Source organism: Argiope bruennichi, chromosome 3 (genome assembly GCF_947563725.1).
Source record: "Argiope bruennichi chromosome 3, qqArgBrue1.1, whole genome shotgun sequence".
Taxonomy (NCBI): Eukaryota; Metazoa; Arthropoda; class Arachnida; order Araneae; family Araneidae; genus Argiope; species Argiope bruennichi.
The window spans coordinates 133,573,060-133,590,637 of NC_079153.1; positions in this window are offsets into that span (position 1 = coordinate 133,573,060).

A 17,578-nucleotide genomic window follows, 5' to 3' on the forward strand; every position below is an offset into this window, starting at 1 on the left:
TTTCTGTTCTTTAAGGAATTAACGAGTCACTTCCAGCAAATTTCTAAGTTCACTTTTATTAGCATCTTAAAAGGACCGCGGTTGCCTGGTGATAAGGTCTCAACAGCGGAATAGGGGGGGGGGGGGGATTCAGGTTCGAGACCGGATTCCACAGAAGAACCGTCTTCTAACGCATGTTAAATATGTCGAGGCCAAACGCCCTCTCGCTGGTGTGGGGTGGAAGCTTGGTGAAAGGAGGTTGTCGACTCAGGTGTCGTTCACGTCATCTGACCACTGTTCGAAATTACGAAGTCCTTCCCAAATAGCCCTAATGTCCCTAAATCGGGACGTTAATATAACTAAACTTAACCAGTTTTAAAGTACATTAAGACTATTCCGGGACGGATTTTTGTAACTTTAATTAACCAACTAGCTGCAGTCAGATGGTGAGAATGACGCTTGGGATTGCACTTTTTCCTCAGGCTTCAGAGCCGCGTCAACGGGAAGCATTTGGCCCCGATGGATTTGACATGCATCAGACTCGTTTTTCATGAAAGTCCCCCAGTGCCAAAGCCGAGATCCTACAACCCTGGCACCCAAATTCGCAAAAGAAGTCCAAATTAAATATGAATTCCGCTTTGGAAATTCTTTTCGCTTAGTTTCTTTTCGCATTCCAATAGGTACACGAGTACCGAAAGTAATTGTCATTCACCTTACGGAACCTTTTGGGTAAAGGAAAGGTGATTCAGAAGTCAACATTAACTGATGCTATCGCCTCATCTACGTCACAGAGTCTGCTAAGTTTGTTGTTCTGTAGCTATTTTTCGCTGTTTCTTTACTTTAGTTTACCAGCCCAAGGAGAAAGACAAACTAAAATGCCCTACTTAAAGCCTTTTTTTCCCGAAATCGGTCCCAGATGTGTGCTTCCCCCTACACGCTCTTCCTAATCGCTTACCAAATACAACACTGTAGTTTTTCTGCTACGAAAGCAACTTGAGTAAACAGGATGCGTTTTCTTTTCATTTATTTTGAGGAAATTAGCTCATGACCTGACATTTAAGCTCCAATGCCAAAGTTATGTTTCGTCAATGGTCAATAAAAGTTTCAGATCACGTTTATCTGTTTTTTTTTTTTTTTTTTTTTTTTTTTTTGGAATAAATTATAGTTCCCGTGAAAATTAGTAATCGTCAAGGTGTTAGTACCCAATAAAGACTCATAGATAATGATTTGCACCTATAGATTATTTGATAGATTTTATTTCGTATTAATTAATCAAAAATACAGTGCAAATATGGTATTATTGAAATCATAAATCGATATTTGTGATCAGCAATAATGTATGAATCTGAACTCACAGGAGAAAAAAAAACCTATTCTAAAATTATTTTTATATTAATACATCATCTCAATGCTGTTTAAAGTATATAATTTAATTTTCAGCTAAATGACGAGCAGAGTAACTAAAATGCTTTCCCGCTTGACAAATTTTCACGCTACTTTGAAATGATCATGTCTATAGATCCATAAAAGATTTACATATATAGAATCCATAAAATATTTGTTAATTCTTCAAAATTCTTTTGCTTTTCAATGAGAAAGATTTTGAGCTTCTTCTATTTTTGTATTATTTGAATGTCTTCTTCAGAATTTTTTGTTGGGCAATTATTGCAAAGTAAAAAAGGAAAGCGTGACGTTCAATTATAAACCAATTATACGACGCGAATAAAATTTATGTGCCACTTTCTGCTTTAGTAGAAACAATAACTTCTTAATTAGCGAGGAAAATATTTTAGGAACATCTTTTCTATCATAATTATTTTGGAAAATTCTACTAAAAATCCATTTAAATATTTTGTAGTGAATTAAATTAAGGAAAGCTGAAAATATAATTTACATTTAAGATAATTCTACAATGTTTTTTTTTCTTTTTAATTTTAATATTTTTTTATTTAAATGCTGCTTAAATGTTCCACTTAAAATCATAAAAACAAACTTATTAGCCTAACTGATTAGAAATACTGAAGCCATTTCCAAAAATCATTTTAGCAAAGGGTTACTTATAACTTTTACTTTCAAAAATCGCATTTTTTTTTAAATCTTAAGTGAATTATTTAAAAAATCGTGATATCACTTTCTCGAAAGTTAACGAATGCTTTCGCCGGTATCTGTAATCGAATACGTAAAATTCACTGCTATTAGATCAAAGATAAAAGTAATGACGTTCACTCTCAAGATTACGTATCAAATTAGAACACTGTTTAGATTGTCGCCATTTTAAATGCACAAAAGCATATTGACAAAAAATATATAAAATGAAATGTCTGTTGGAAGTTAGGATATACGTCATATATTTCTTATTCACGTTTCTGTCCTCCGTTATAGACAACATCATTAAAAAGATGCAAGGGAGAGGTGGCGGGATGTATTCTAGAATAGTCAGTGACGCACATTATTCGTTAATGCTCCACAGTGTGGCTTTTTTTTTGGAAGAATCAGGAAGAAGTTCTTCTGGATAAAAAAATTATTTCAAGGGAATATTATCTTTCAGAAAGTAATATTCTCTTATTAGAAGAAATAATTAAAAAAAATGTCGTATAAAAAGAATAACACGAAAGATTTTGCCGACTTTCGTCAGATAACAAAAGGCGTCAAATCAATACTTAATGTTATGACTTTTACTCAGTGATGCGGAGAATAAAGTAAGTCATGAATATTAGTATTCCGGGCATACTTGATGATTCATATTTAGGCTTCAATAAATATCATACACTATTTTTATTTCTTTTTAAAGATTTTATAGCTTCTGGTCAACCTACAGCCTAAGAGAAGGATGAGTATAAAAGTATCCCCTTTAAACAGAAATTAGAGGAAAGTAAACCACTCACTCTCCTTCTTTTAAAGTTTTCGAAAATCTAATATATGGATTTTGCAGAAAATAACAACCAGTGGAGTGATTAAATGATAAAAAAAATTATTTGAGCAAGGAAATAATTTTTTAATGCGAAATATTCTCAATACTTCAGCATTTAATAAAAAAAAAATTCTAACTTCTGCTATTAGATCTGACAGAACTGTGAAATATTGATGATCGCATTATTAGAGCAATCAATCTTTTCATAATTTTAGGCCAATCAGCCTTTGGAAAATTCCAGACGTTGATTAGCGTATCTTCTTCGAAACGGTCAATGGTGTGGTCTGAAATCGTGCGTTTTTATGTGATAGTAAAATTCAAATTTTCATAAAGTGATCAATTTTAGATAGAGTAGATCCCTCCTTTTATCTAAAATTATTTGCCTTTGGCGGCCGGCTAGTTCGTTTAAAATATAGACTATATTAATTTTCTTTCAGTCGTTTAAATATAATTTCATGTTCCATGATTCTGCAGAAATATCAGTTTTTAAAGAGATGTTGTTTTTATTGTCTCTTACATATGCTCTATTTATTGTGTACACGACCCTTTCTAATTAAAACCAATCCCATGACATCTTAACGCTAACAAAATTTTAAATACTCTGTTCACCTAAATTTTAAAGTTCACGATATTGTAATTTTCTTATACACCTCGTAAACTACACAGATAAAAACCAGGAAACTTGTTTGTTAGTTTTCAACATTGGAAACAAATCACGCTATCAAATAATTGATAAAACATTGAAGATGTTTTGAACTTCAGGGAACAATGTAATCTATTATTGGAAATTAGGCAAAAAAATATATATGCCAAAAATTGGCAGAAATTCATACTATTTCTAAATGTGCATAATTAAAAAGACAATTTTTTTTATGCTTTAAAAAGCTTCGAAATTCATCTTTTGTGCTATAATATTTTCGGAAGTTAGTGAGGAATAATTTTAAAAACTCGGCTTAATTTTTAATTAATTATAATTCTAATTATAATTCCAAGGAAATTCTGAGGTGTACATTCCCATTCTCCAAGATATATATATATATATATATATATATATATATATATATATATAAACTTGATTGATTACCTGATCTTTAGCTTAATTTAATTCATACCAACTTAATTCTAAAATGTTCTCTTGTTTCCTGATCCAATTCCACCTTCTTTATTTAATTAATTCAACGCGAGTTCTAAAATTGCTGAAGTTGACAAGTTCCCACACTTCGAGTGAAGAGATAAAAAATTGTCAATCATAAGTGAATTCTTTTAAAAAAATCCCTATAATTCCCTTACCTAATTCGACCCGTGTAAAAAAATCCCTCTCAGTATATAGTCACGGGGATAAATATTCCATCAGCTTTTCCTAATTTCGCACTTATGTCATTCTGTGTGACGTGTCTCATCTTCTACATAAATTATACCACCCGGGATGGAATAAAAGCGAAGTTTAATTCATATTAGTAGGACGTGAAATCTACTCTCTATTATTCTCAATTGATTTACTTAACAATAAATTCAATGGAATAGTTCGCTTTTCTGAGAATTATGTTAGATTTTTTTTGTTGACTCATTGTTATTTTTGGGAAATAAAAGGAAATAACTTCGTCTTTTGACATTGTTTTTATCATGCCTATTATTTTTCATCTATTTTGTTTGCTTATTGCATACACCAAATAAAAAAATTATGTAATCTAAAAGCATTAAATTTTGTTCCCATGATTCATTTATTTTATGACGACATTTATTGGTGGCAAAATCTTTTGTGGTTGTTGTTTGCGACGTTCTTTCAAAATATTTCAGAAACGATCTCAAATTTAGAGTTTTACAATAAATTCATTATTATTTAAAATTTTAAACCATAACTATGCTTAATTTCGCAAGTGCTGAATGCTGAATGTCCAATATATTCATGAAAATGAATGTATGTGTGTGTGTCTGTGTGCGTGCGTGCGCGCGATTGTGCGTGCGTGTTGTGAAAGAATTGATTCATAATTTAAAACGCAGACTTTGTTCTGCGTTTTAATAAAAAAAAAAATTCTCAGAACGCAAAACCCAAATTGTTTTGATTTTTGGCTAAAATAATCCGATAAATAAGAAGTTTAACATCTTAAAATATGCATTCGAATGAAATGCTTCAAAAAAATATCTTCAAAAGTTTTCTCACCATGCCTTTAGTAGCCGAGAAAACGTCATTCGAAAATCTATATACTTACAATAAAGCTCAATGTGTGTGTGTGTGTGTGTGTGTGTGTGTGTGTGTGTGTGTGTGTGTGTGTGTGTGTGTGTGTGTGTGTGTGTGTGTGTGTGTGTGTGTGTGTGTGTGTGTGTGTGTGTGTGTGTGTGTGTGTGTGTGTGTGTGTGTGTGTGTGTGTTGGCGCTCTACAGGCCAGGTCTTTTGACATACAGCTTTCAAATTTGGTACATGTATACCTTAGAGGTCGGGAATGTGCACCTGGGGTCCATTTTTTTGAAATTTTAATTAGAATTTTAATTATTAGTTAAAAACTAACTTTCCCGCCAAAAAAATCTTCCATTTTCCACACCGCCAAATGAGTAAAGCTTCAATGTTTTTTTCTCCCAACAGAATTGAGGCTAGGGTTAACATTTTTCGGCGGATTATTTCAAACGATTCTGTTTATTTTCTTAACGTTTTATGCATTTAAAATTAAACATTGTTAATTAATCCATGTTTCAGATTCATTCTGAAGTACTTTTGAATTAAAATAACACAGAATAAAGGAAATTAAAAATGTATAATCTGCATAGCGTTACCCCAAATGGCGTAGAAAAATTCACTCATTTGCGTTAACGTAACTGGCGAAGAAAATTCATGCATGCGCATTGTTTTCTGACTGTTGACATGGCAACCAACGGATGATTTAAATTAATTTTAGGTTAGTTGCATGCTTTTTTAAGTAAATTGTATTTATATTAGTTATATATTTTTTGTATATGCTTATAGTTTTAAGTACATCGTTTTTTAAGTAGTTTTTTTAAACCTGTTTTCGGCCGATTATTTTAAAGGATTCATTTTATTTTCTTAGTGTTTGATGCATTTAAAATTAAACATTGTTAATGAATCGATCTGTTCATAATGAATCTGAGAAATTTTTGTTGACAAATTCTTGAGATATTACATAAATTAAGAAAGATATTCTTTAGTGCCCATAAAGTTTAAACGCTCAGTGACTCTATTATCAGTAATCATATTTAAAAAAATGCTTTGTTTCAGTAAAAAATATTATTATATTAATGGCAGATTAATCATTTTCACTTTAATTTAAAGCATAAATTCTACGAGGGGTAACAGAAAATTAGAGAGATACATATCACGTTATGACTGAAGGCCTTTATAATATTATGAGTGAATTATATGACTATCAAAATCTGAAGTTTTAAAATATTTTGCTGAAGAATCTATTAAAGTTGGAATTGCGTAAAATATTTAATGGTACGACCGGAGTTTAACCCCCTGATTGGTGTAATTTTTAAAAATCGCCAACAATGGCCTTGCGAAATGTTCAAAAAAAAAGGAGCAGATGTTCAATTATAGTGCATAATAAAGATTGCCAGCTTTGGCGCGTTATCGCAACTTGGCGAAGAAGGGGGTTAAACTCCGGTTTAACCTATTTAATTATTAAAATTTAATTGAACATTAAGATTGGCGAACCGGCTGGTCGCCAAAGGCGGCTAGTATAGAATAAATGGAATGTTTTATGCAATAAATGGACGGATTAATGCAGTCGTGCTTTAGTTAAAAAAATATTCAGCTTTCCAGTTCATATGTGCTTCACCTGCGCAGATATTTCAGTTCAAATACTCTAAGCATAAATTTTTGAAGATCAAGTCTTGAATCGAATCTGAATAAACTTAGTTGGGTGACATTTATTGAAATTAATAGCCGTCTAAAGCAACCAGCTGATTCACTGGAATACTGGCTTTATTAGATTTCAGATAAATCGTTTTTATAATTTAATTTTCATGATTCCGACAAATTGTCTGACATTCATCTTAATCCCATGACATCGTAGCGCGATTAAAAACGTAAATATTCGGTTCATCTATCTCCTAAATTTTGCTATATTGTAACTTCACTTTTTTATTTGTCTTATAAACTACATAGATATTAAACGAATTGTTCTTCTTTAGCTTTCAACAATAGAAGAAACCACGTGATTAAGAACTTGAAAAAACAATGAAAAGAATTCAAATTTCGTGGCGACAATGTAATCTATTGTCGAAAATTAGTCAAAAAAAATACTTTTGAAACTTTTCCAAAATTCAGAGAACATTTATAATAAATTGATATCATTAAAGAGACAATTTTTAAGATATTGAAAAGGTGTAAAATTTAATTTTTAATAATATTTTTGGAAGCTGTCCGGGAAAACAACGAAATTCGGCTCATTTTTTTATTAAATAAAACTCTAACTAAAATTTCACAATAAAACTACTCCGAAGTGCACATCCTCACACTTCAAAGTATATGTGCATCAAAGTTGGTAGTTGTAGGTCAACACACACACACATTTATCTTTATTATTAGTATAGATAAATATATCTATCCATAGCATGTCAGTGTTAAAAGGGAAATGGTGATGCTACATTGTCATTGAAATCAGTTATATCTTCAAATATTGGAACAGCCAGGCTGTAGAATTTATTAAAATTCGGGGAGTAATTGTGAATCATCCCAAAAAAGCCAATGATCTTACGATAACAATAAACATTTTAATTTCTACTTTCTGTTATCTTTATTTACAATAAAGATGAATGAGCGTGTATGTGTGTGTGTGGGCAGACTACAGCCTAGACCGTTTGAGGCTAGACCTAAATATATCTATACTTATAATAAAGCTCAATGTGTGTGTGTGTGTGTGTGTGTGTGTGTGTGTGTGTGTGTGTGTGTGTGTGTGTGTGTGTGTGTGTGTGTGTGTGTGTTGGCGCTCTACAGGCCAGGTCATTTGACATACAGCTACCAAATTTGGTACATGTATACCTTAGAGGTCGGGAATGTGCACCTGGGGTCCCTTTTTTTGAAATTTTAATTATTAATTAAAAACTAACTTTCCCGCCAAAAAAATCTTCCATTTTCCCCATCGCCAAATTTTCCGCCAAAAAAATCTTCCATTTTCACCACCGCCAAATGAGTAAGGCTTTAGTTTGTTTTTTCTCCCAACAGTAATAAGGCTAGGGTTAACATTTTACGGCGGATTATTTCAAACGATTCTGTTTATTTTCTTAACGTTTTATGCATTTAAAATTAAACATTGTTAATTAATCCATGTTTCAGATTCATTCTGAAGTACTTTTGAATTAAAATAACAGAGAATAAAGGAAATTAAAAATGTCTAATCTGCATAGCGTTACCCCAACTGGCGTAGAAAAATTCACGCATTTGAGTTACCGTAAAAGGCGAAGAAAATTTACGCATGCGCACTGCGTTCTGATTGTTGGCATGGCAACCATTATCAACGGACGATTTAAATTACTTTTAGGTTAGTTGTATGCTTTTGTAAGTAAATTGTATTTATGTTAGTTATATATTTTTTGTATATGCTTATAGTTTTAAGTACATCGTTTTTAAGTAGTTTTTTTAACCTGTTTTCAATGATTTAAATTATTTTTAGGTGAGTTGCATGATTTTGTAATTAAATTGTATTTATGTTAGTTATATATATATATATTTTTGTATATGCTTATAGTTTTAAGTACATCGTCCTTTAAGTAGTTTTTTTAAACGATTCGTTTTATTTTCTTAGTGCTTGATGCATTTAAAATGAAACATTGTTAATGAATCGATCCGTTCATGATGAATCTGAGAAAATTTTGTTGACAAATTCTTGAGATATTACATAAATTAAGAAAGATATTCTTTAGTGCCCATAAAGTTTAAACGCTCAGTGACTCTATTATCAGTAATCATATTATTAAAAAAATGCTTTGTTTCAGTAAAAAAATATTATTATATTAATTGCAGATTAATCCTTTACACTTTAATTTAAAGCATAAATTCTACGAGGGGTAACAGAAAATTAGAGAGATACATATCACGTTATGACTGAAGGCCTTTATAATATTATGAGTAAATTATATGACTATCAAAATTTGAAGTTTTAAAATATTTTGCTGAAGAATCTATTAAAGTTGGAATTGTATAAAATATTTAATTATAAAAATTTTAACGAACATTAAGATTGGCGAACCGGCTGGTCGCCAAAGGCGGCTAGTATGTCCATAAACCTGGGGCATGTATAATGTGGAAAGTAGGAATGTGCACCTCGGAGCGATTTTTTTTTTTTTTTGAAATTTTATTTACAATTTTAAATCATTCTTATTTAAGTAAGATTTTGACGTTAATCTGAGATAACTTCTATAAATATCTCACTACAAACATAATTTTTACTTCAGTTAAAAATTCATAATCTTTTCAATAATTTCTATTTTGTCACCTATGATTTAATAATACCAATTATGACGTAATTTTTAAACAAATATTTTAAGCATATTTTCCAACAATATATGCATAGAATATCCATAGAAAATAAAACTGATATTTAACCTGTAAGGGCACGCTATGCTTTCAGAAAAAGAAATAAGTAAAAAGTATCTATCAACTTGTTGCGATCACGTTTAGAGAAGCTCAAATTGAAAGTTGAAAGATAAAAAAAAAAGAAAGTTAAGAGTGAGAAGATTAATTATTGAATGGAAAGATTAATTAGTGTTATATTAGAAAAAATGGTTTATAATATGCAGGATGTCCACTCTAATCCGGATCCAACAATTAATTTTTAAACTGTTAGAAGCAGGGATATACCTTTAATAGAAAAAACGGTTTAAATGAAGTTAAGAATATTATTTTATGCTGTTCTAATAAATTATGAATTTTATATTTTTATAGAAACCCTCGGTCCTATGAATCTTATATATTAAAATATTCTTGAAACACGAACATTTTTAATAAAAAGGAAAACGACTGAAGTGCATTGAGTCTTAAAAGCATGAATGCATCTTATATAAACGCGTTATTTAAATGATTACGTTTCATAGAAGATATGCCAATCAGGGCCCCTAGATTCTCCAAGGTTAATTGACCTAAAATTATGAAATTGTTGATTGTCCTAAAACAGTGAAATTCAAAACTTCTTAACTAGGTCAGATGTTTGGTTTTTTTGATGCGCCAGTGAACTTTTTATTGACTAATTCTTTTTGATATTGCATAAATTATAAAAAGAAATATTTTGTAAAGCACATAAAGCTGCTATTTAAAAGCCATGATTGATTTCAACGAAGAAATTTTTGTTTAATAGAAGTTTTGATAGTAGAAGTTCTGTCACTTTCATTTCAATTTAGAGTTCAAATTTTATGGGAGCTGACAAAAAATTTGCTACATAATACAATGGGCAGAACAACGTAAGGCTTTTATAATAGTATGAGTTATATGACTTTCAAAATTTGAAGCTTAAAAATATTTTGTTGAAGAAGAAGCTATTAAGAAAAATACGATAAATTTCGGCGAGTATTAATTCCAGTGAACCAAATGGTCGCCAAAGGCGGCTAGTATGAAATAAATTCCTTCCTTGCAGTGGAACTAATTTCTAGAAAAAAGATATCCGAAAAATGTCAAACATGTTAGGATGTATGTTATTTCAATCAATTTAGAGTAACTTACTTTCGCTTAACTTTCCGGAAAGATTAGACAAGCATATTTTTCAATAACAGTACAGAAAATATCCTAATATGATAAAAGTAAAACACAAGAAAAAGATAAGGATATTTTCTTTATGGCATGTTATTGCTAAATATTTACTATACGTAAATACAAATAGATTTATCTTCCAAAATATTTCTTAAACAGTAATACGATATTTTATGAACAGGAGTTGCAAAACATGTGTAGTTAGATTATAAAGAATGTTGAAACATTTTATTTTTAGCAAGATATTTTATAAGTGCATATTATAGAGAGTATATTGTTTGCGCTTATACATCAAATTTTTCAGAATCAAAAAGCATTTAAAAATCAGATTTTTAATGGCACATTATCCTAATATTCAAATGAATGTTTAAATGAAGATAAAATATGTTTAATAACTAGTGTTAATAAATACCCATTATCACTACTATCAATAAATAAATAACAGCAATTCTGTTTAATAATCATTTTAATGTGAATATATAAATATTGTTACATAATACATAATAATAATATTAAAAATAATGACATCACAATAAGAAAGTGAATAAAAAAGTTTATGCTTCATTACTAGTTCGTTAAGATTCATCAATTTGAAAAATAATGTCTACCTTTGGGAAAACATTCCGTTGTCTAGTTTAATTGATTAATATGCATGATCATTCAGAAGAAATATAAAATGCATGCGTGCAATCTATTCAGAAGGAATTTAAAATAAATGATACCAAGAATACTGAATTTTGTATTGAGATAACTTATATTTTTATTTTGAGCGCTTCTACAATTTTGTACAGTCTTAAAACAAAATATTATGCGAGCGCCCAAAAATATACCATAAGACGAAAACAGCAATGCCTCTCATTTAATCTGAATTCATTTTCAGACCAACTGCAGATTTATTTTAATTTCAATATGATATTTATAATAACTGAACATATAATAGGAAATATAATTTTAAGTATCAGGTATTAGCAATATTTTAATTACTACAGGAACAGTACTTCCATATCAATAAATCTAAAATTCGTATTGCTAAAAAAAACTGTTTGAAATTCTATCGATAAAATTCGTAAAATGTTTGAAGTTCTATCAATAAAAAAGTATAGTGAATTTACTCAGTATAGTTGATATTGAGCCTAGAATCTAAAGTATGGGAAATGTACGCAAACACTGTATATGAGCTCACTCTCGTAAATATAAGTACTGTAATTCTTTTTTGAGACATACATCTATTAATGCTTTTTTTTAAAAGAATTTTATTTCTCTTAAAAATAGAGTTGTTTTTTTTTCAACTTGAAACTTCCATTACCAAGTAAGGAAATAATTTTCATATTGCTTATGATTTTATTATTTAGTCGTTAAATTTATTTTATGCGAGCTCATATGTTATTACAAGCGGTTTTTATATAGATTTATAGTACTTAATCCACTACAAATGACTCATATATATATTTTATATTGTGTAAGTCAATAACATCACTATGAATGACTTATATATTTATACTTTTTTTTTCAAGTTACTAAGATATAAATAACATCATTGCACAGTTTAGAATCTTTGAAGAATATTACAAAAGGAGAATTTTAGTATTTGAGAAATGTGATAAGTTTACTGGATTTGTGAGGGGAAATTTAAGAATATCATTTTCCCCAACTGCTTTTCGTTTTAAGAAAAAATAAATTTAGTTTACAATTGTTTAACGATTTTCTCGCGTAATATTTATTTCAATAACTGAATAGAAGTGCTGTGGTATCTAACTTTAAATCAAATCTGAAAATAACTTGGCAGTCATTTCAACACGTACTATTCTGAAAACACGTAGATACATATGAGTTAAAGCAGCACTCACTAATACAATGCTCTAATCTCTTATTATGATATGAAAAATGCATGAATTATACGTGAAATTTTACGAATTTAAAAATAATATCACATACGCTTGCCATTCTTTTAATCTTTGATTTGTTAAACTTCCATATAAATTTTGCTTTTGCATTTCTCCAATTTTTACTTTATTAAGACTGTACCAATTCCGATTACTTAAAGCTTTCGTTTCTGTTATTTCAAAATTTCTAAAAGTCGCACAATTTGGTCTATAGATTTACAGAAAAGTGTTTAGATATGGTGTGTTTGCTTTCATTTCTAAAAGAAACAAATTTTCAGTAACGAATATTTATTAACCTAGAGCGATTCTGGTTTTCTAGAAGTTATAGAAATGTATACAAACCGCCGAAAAATTCAAATGAATCGCGTCGTCATTTTATGAAACGTCTATAGAGAATTTTCTAAACAAATATCGGTTGCTTTGGGCCGTTCGATTTTTGTGCCATTCAGTTAGAAATATAACAATAAGAGAAAGCATGACGTCAATCGATTCAAAAAATATTATTAAAAAAAAAACTATGTTTAGAGTTGGTTGTTAGGTAAAATGGATCCTTTTCTGTTTTTATTGACACTTTGCAGTCACGAAAACAGTAACCAAGGTGATTCTGGTCTGACTAGACTATTCCCTTAAGAATTTTCCGGTTCTGATCGGATAGATAAAACAAATCTGATATTGAAAATATGGGTGAAGGCCGTGTATTGACAGAGGTTTTGCAATTCCGCAATATCTGTGCCATAAAAAAGTTTATAATTATTTCGGAATTCTCTGATAAACGAGTATGCTTTCAGCAAAATTAAAAACAGATAAAAAAGTTTTTTTTCCAGCTTGTGTTTTATCTAATTTATGGCAGTGAAAATCATACTTCAAATAACTATGAATGAAAACATCAAAAAGTTTGACATCCGGCAGAATGCATGTCGAGATTCGGCTTTAATGCTACAAGTTCGAATTTGATCGGTTACCCTTAGAATAATTTAAAAACCTAAGGGGAAGATGGCCCTAGACCTTATTATCTAGTACTGTCGATTATAATTTTTCGGTAGGGCTTAGAAAAAAATTGATTTTATTTTGAGCTTGAAATTAATTTTGAATAAAAAGTATCAGATAAATCATGTTACTTTATTTGCCAATTTCATAAATCATATTAAAAAATATTAAATTGTTATTCCAATATATTTCATATTAAAAAATTAGAAATTATCTTAATTTGAAAAATAATGTCAGTTAATGATTATGATTCTTTTGAATGCTATTGATAGTCATTAAGTATTGGTCTTAATAATTATTATTGTCTAAAGTAAAATCATTAGACATTCTAGATTAAGCGGATAAGTGCTGATTTTCGAACCATTGCTCTCCTCCTTCTCTTTAAAAAATAAAGTAATAACTTCTCAGGATAAGTACTCAGTAAGCTAAACAAACTATGGTCACTTTATCATATATTCTGTCATATTCTAAGAATGACAGATAACGGCAAAATGACAAAATTCTGATATGGTCAGAGTGCGGCAAATTGTAATATTTTGGATTGTAAACATTTTCTGTTTTTAATAAAAAATTTCCGGAATGATCTTCCTATTCTATTTTTTTACAATTAATGTTCGTTGAATAGTCAACATTAAGACACATTCTATATTTAATTTCAAAACATAACGAAAATAAATTTGAATGCTTTTTTCGCTCCTTTTCTTTGATTGATCGCGTTCAAAATTTCATTCCAATCCACAAAATTCCACGACCCAAAACCAAATTTCATCAATCGATCTTATTACGTTTTTAAGTTTTAAATTTGGAGATACTGTATTTCATAAAATAACTTTTCTGACTGATACAAATAGGTATTAAGCTCAGAGATTGCTCAAATTATCGACACAAAAGTTTGGAAGGATTGTTACACTTTCTACATGCATGTTTTACTCCCCTAAAAGTAAAACTGAATGACTGTTGTATTATTTTATATATTCATAATTTAATTTTAAATTAGAGATTTAATAACAACAGAATGATAACTAAAAACTCAAATATTTTTAAGTTTATTGTTACAGAATATTGATTTTCCAAAATATAGCAACGATTTATTTTTACCGTGAAATTACAATGTAAGCATTTGGGTTATTTAGCTTATTTCTTAAAATAAAAAATGATTAAAAAATATTTGAAAGAAAAAGAATATTCTAAATTTTATCTGTCACTGTTTCAACCTGAACGTGTTACAGGTTTTGGTATTTTTATTTACAATATTTTAGTAAAACAAACTATTTTACATTTAATATCATTTTCTAGCAAAAGAAAACAAACATCGTAGTCTGTATTTAGGTTGTTCCATTGGCAACGAAACGGGGCAGACAACAAATAGAAAGACTGAGTTTGGAAGTTCATTGAACTTAGATCTGAGCAATTTGGCTTCGAGCGTTCCATGTTTTGGAACTATTTCTGGTGCGCCATTTCAAAAACAAATGTTTTGAAACTGATAATAACTAAATGATGCAACGTCTTGATATATGAATTAGCTAATATTTGAAAGCTTAGACCAATTATTTAAGAACGAATAAATATCATTAAAAAAAGAAATGTTTTAAAAATATCTTTAATTAATAATAACATAACAAATAAATTTTTTAATCAAAACTATAGGTGGTTTAAAAATTGGAAAAATTTAGGGCTGATAGAAATACTTTAATTAAATAAAAATTTTAATCAATTTATATTACATTTTTAATTTTTAATGAAAGTTACGAATTTTCTCTTCTTTCTCTTTTACTTTCTTCTCTTCTTCATTATACCTTAATTTCCTTACATTACTTACAGCACCTCAGGCTTTGACTGAATATTGATTATTTTTTAGTGCATTTAAAAAATTTGTATTCATAATTTTTTACTTTTTCAGCCTTAAACATGTTACATAATTCATTAGTACAAATATTATGGAATCTTAAACACAATTTTTCTCAAAAAAAATCCTATCGATAGTAAAAGACACGTGGGCAAAAGTACGTGTGATTTACACTGAAATTTACGAAGGCAATTCTAAATAAAACTCGCTCTTTCATACAGATATTTACCCCATCATATTTATATCAATTTTTCGGTTGAAGACTTATAAATTGCAATGGATATTTAAATGTTTCAGGGAGAATCACAAATTCTTTAACTATTTTTTAACTCTAAATGCCTCAGAATATTGACGATGTGATTATATTAGACAAAAAAATGGGTAAAATAAAGCGATAGTGGGAAAAAAACACAGCTGAAAAATTACATCAATTTACGTATTACCAAAAAGGCAATATAAATTCTTATTTTCTAAGCTTTTTAGAATATTTTTACCAATAATTTCTTACTATTTGGTATATAAGACCGAGGTTCTTAACAATTTAAGATAGTTTTACCTAAGATTCAGAATATAGACCTGTATCCTTGGTGAAGACCTTGAGGCAAGATTTACATCTGTGACACAGAGGTTTATTATCTTTGGATTCGAGTAAAAAATAAACATAAATATAGACACGTGCGGACGAAAGTCCCTTATTTCAGAGAAATTCTTATATTTCATGAAACAAGCATTTGATTTTGATGTATAAACCGTATTCTTAACATCAGTCGACGATCTTTTATGTTTTCATAAACCTAAATCACCTAACATCATCATTTTAGGATTTTCCAGTAAGGTTTCATATTAACCTTAAAATTGAGTGAAAGTGCATATTCACCAGCCTTCAACGCATCTAATTTCTGTCATATTTACCATTGCATAGTATTTAGAGTTCTCTGTCTTTTTCCTTCTCAAAATCTTGTGAAAGAGATAAGAAACCGAATAATATTATTTGAATAACATAGTGTATATTTAGTTATTTCCCGGCAGTCTTGAACAAATTCTATTTAAATAATTCATAAATTAAAAATATAATACTTTTCATTCTTCTGTTATATAGTATACAGCGTTTCATACTTTTGCTGTATTATTAGTTCCAGTTTGAAGCCTTTTAAAAACAACTTCACAAAATTGACCTTTTTTCAGTAATCTGAGCTCAAAATCATTGTCAGAGAAAAAAAAATCAAAATCAAACTTTGTGATTAAAGCATTTTCTCTCTATCCTAAATAATAAAGAAATTTTGGGGAGTATCTTTCTTTGCCCTCTCTAGCTTCTGCGAGTAGAGATATGATACATCGTATTTTGCGTTTCATAGTATAAGGAAGAAATTCAGTTTTGTATTTTAAACGCCTTTCTTTTAATTTATTTTATTCTAAATTTTAATAGATCTATACAATTTAGATAAAAAAAATAGCTTATTAAAGTTCATGCTTCTAGTTATAAGTGCCTTTGAATCATCAAATTCTAATGCACACGCACAGCCAGACAGACTCCCTTTAATGAATTTCTTCTCTAATTTGATACAAAGCTACAAATTCCGCGCTAAAACTACATTCCAAATTTCATTGCTCTAGCTCAATATGTTTTGGAGAATAGACATAATTTCAGAAATGAGTATTTCGACTTTCACGGAGGTCTAAAGCTGGGGTATTATCAAATTCTCGATTTCAAATATTTTAGCGATTATAGTCTTTTCTGTTTGTATACTTCGCTAGCAAAATTGAATTTTTAATAACGTATTTTTTAAATATTCAAACCTAATTTATATTTTTAGATGAATTAGTTACTTTTTTTTAAAAAATTCAAAAATTGGTGTAAATATCCAAATTCGAATTGTACTAGAAATTCCAGGATGTCTGATTTTCTACTAATGAGAGAAAAAAAAATGTTCAACTGGACAAATGACATTTAGCATCTCATTATCTAAAGATTAGTTATTCACCGATAAATCCACATGCTATAATATAAGATTTTATATAGGAAACAAGTTTGCATCATAGACAAAATTTTATATGTCCCAGAGAATACATTTGTCGATTTCATGACTACTGAAATAAAATTCTTTAAATAAAAAAATATATAAAGAAATCAATTATATAAAGAGTTGTAATATGAAAGACAGTGTCATTTTTTTTTTTTTTTTTTTTTTTTTTTAGTATTTTCAGTTCAAAAACAAATTTTATCTTCCTATAGCATATAAAGCATTTTTCTTTATGCATTTTAAGTTTGATGTTTA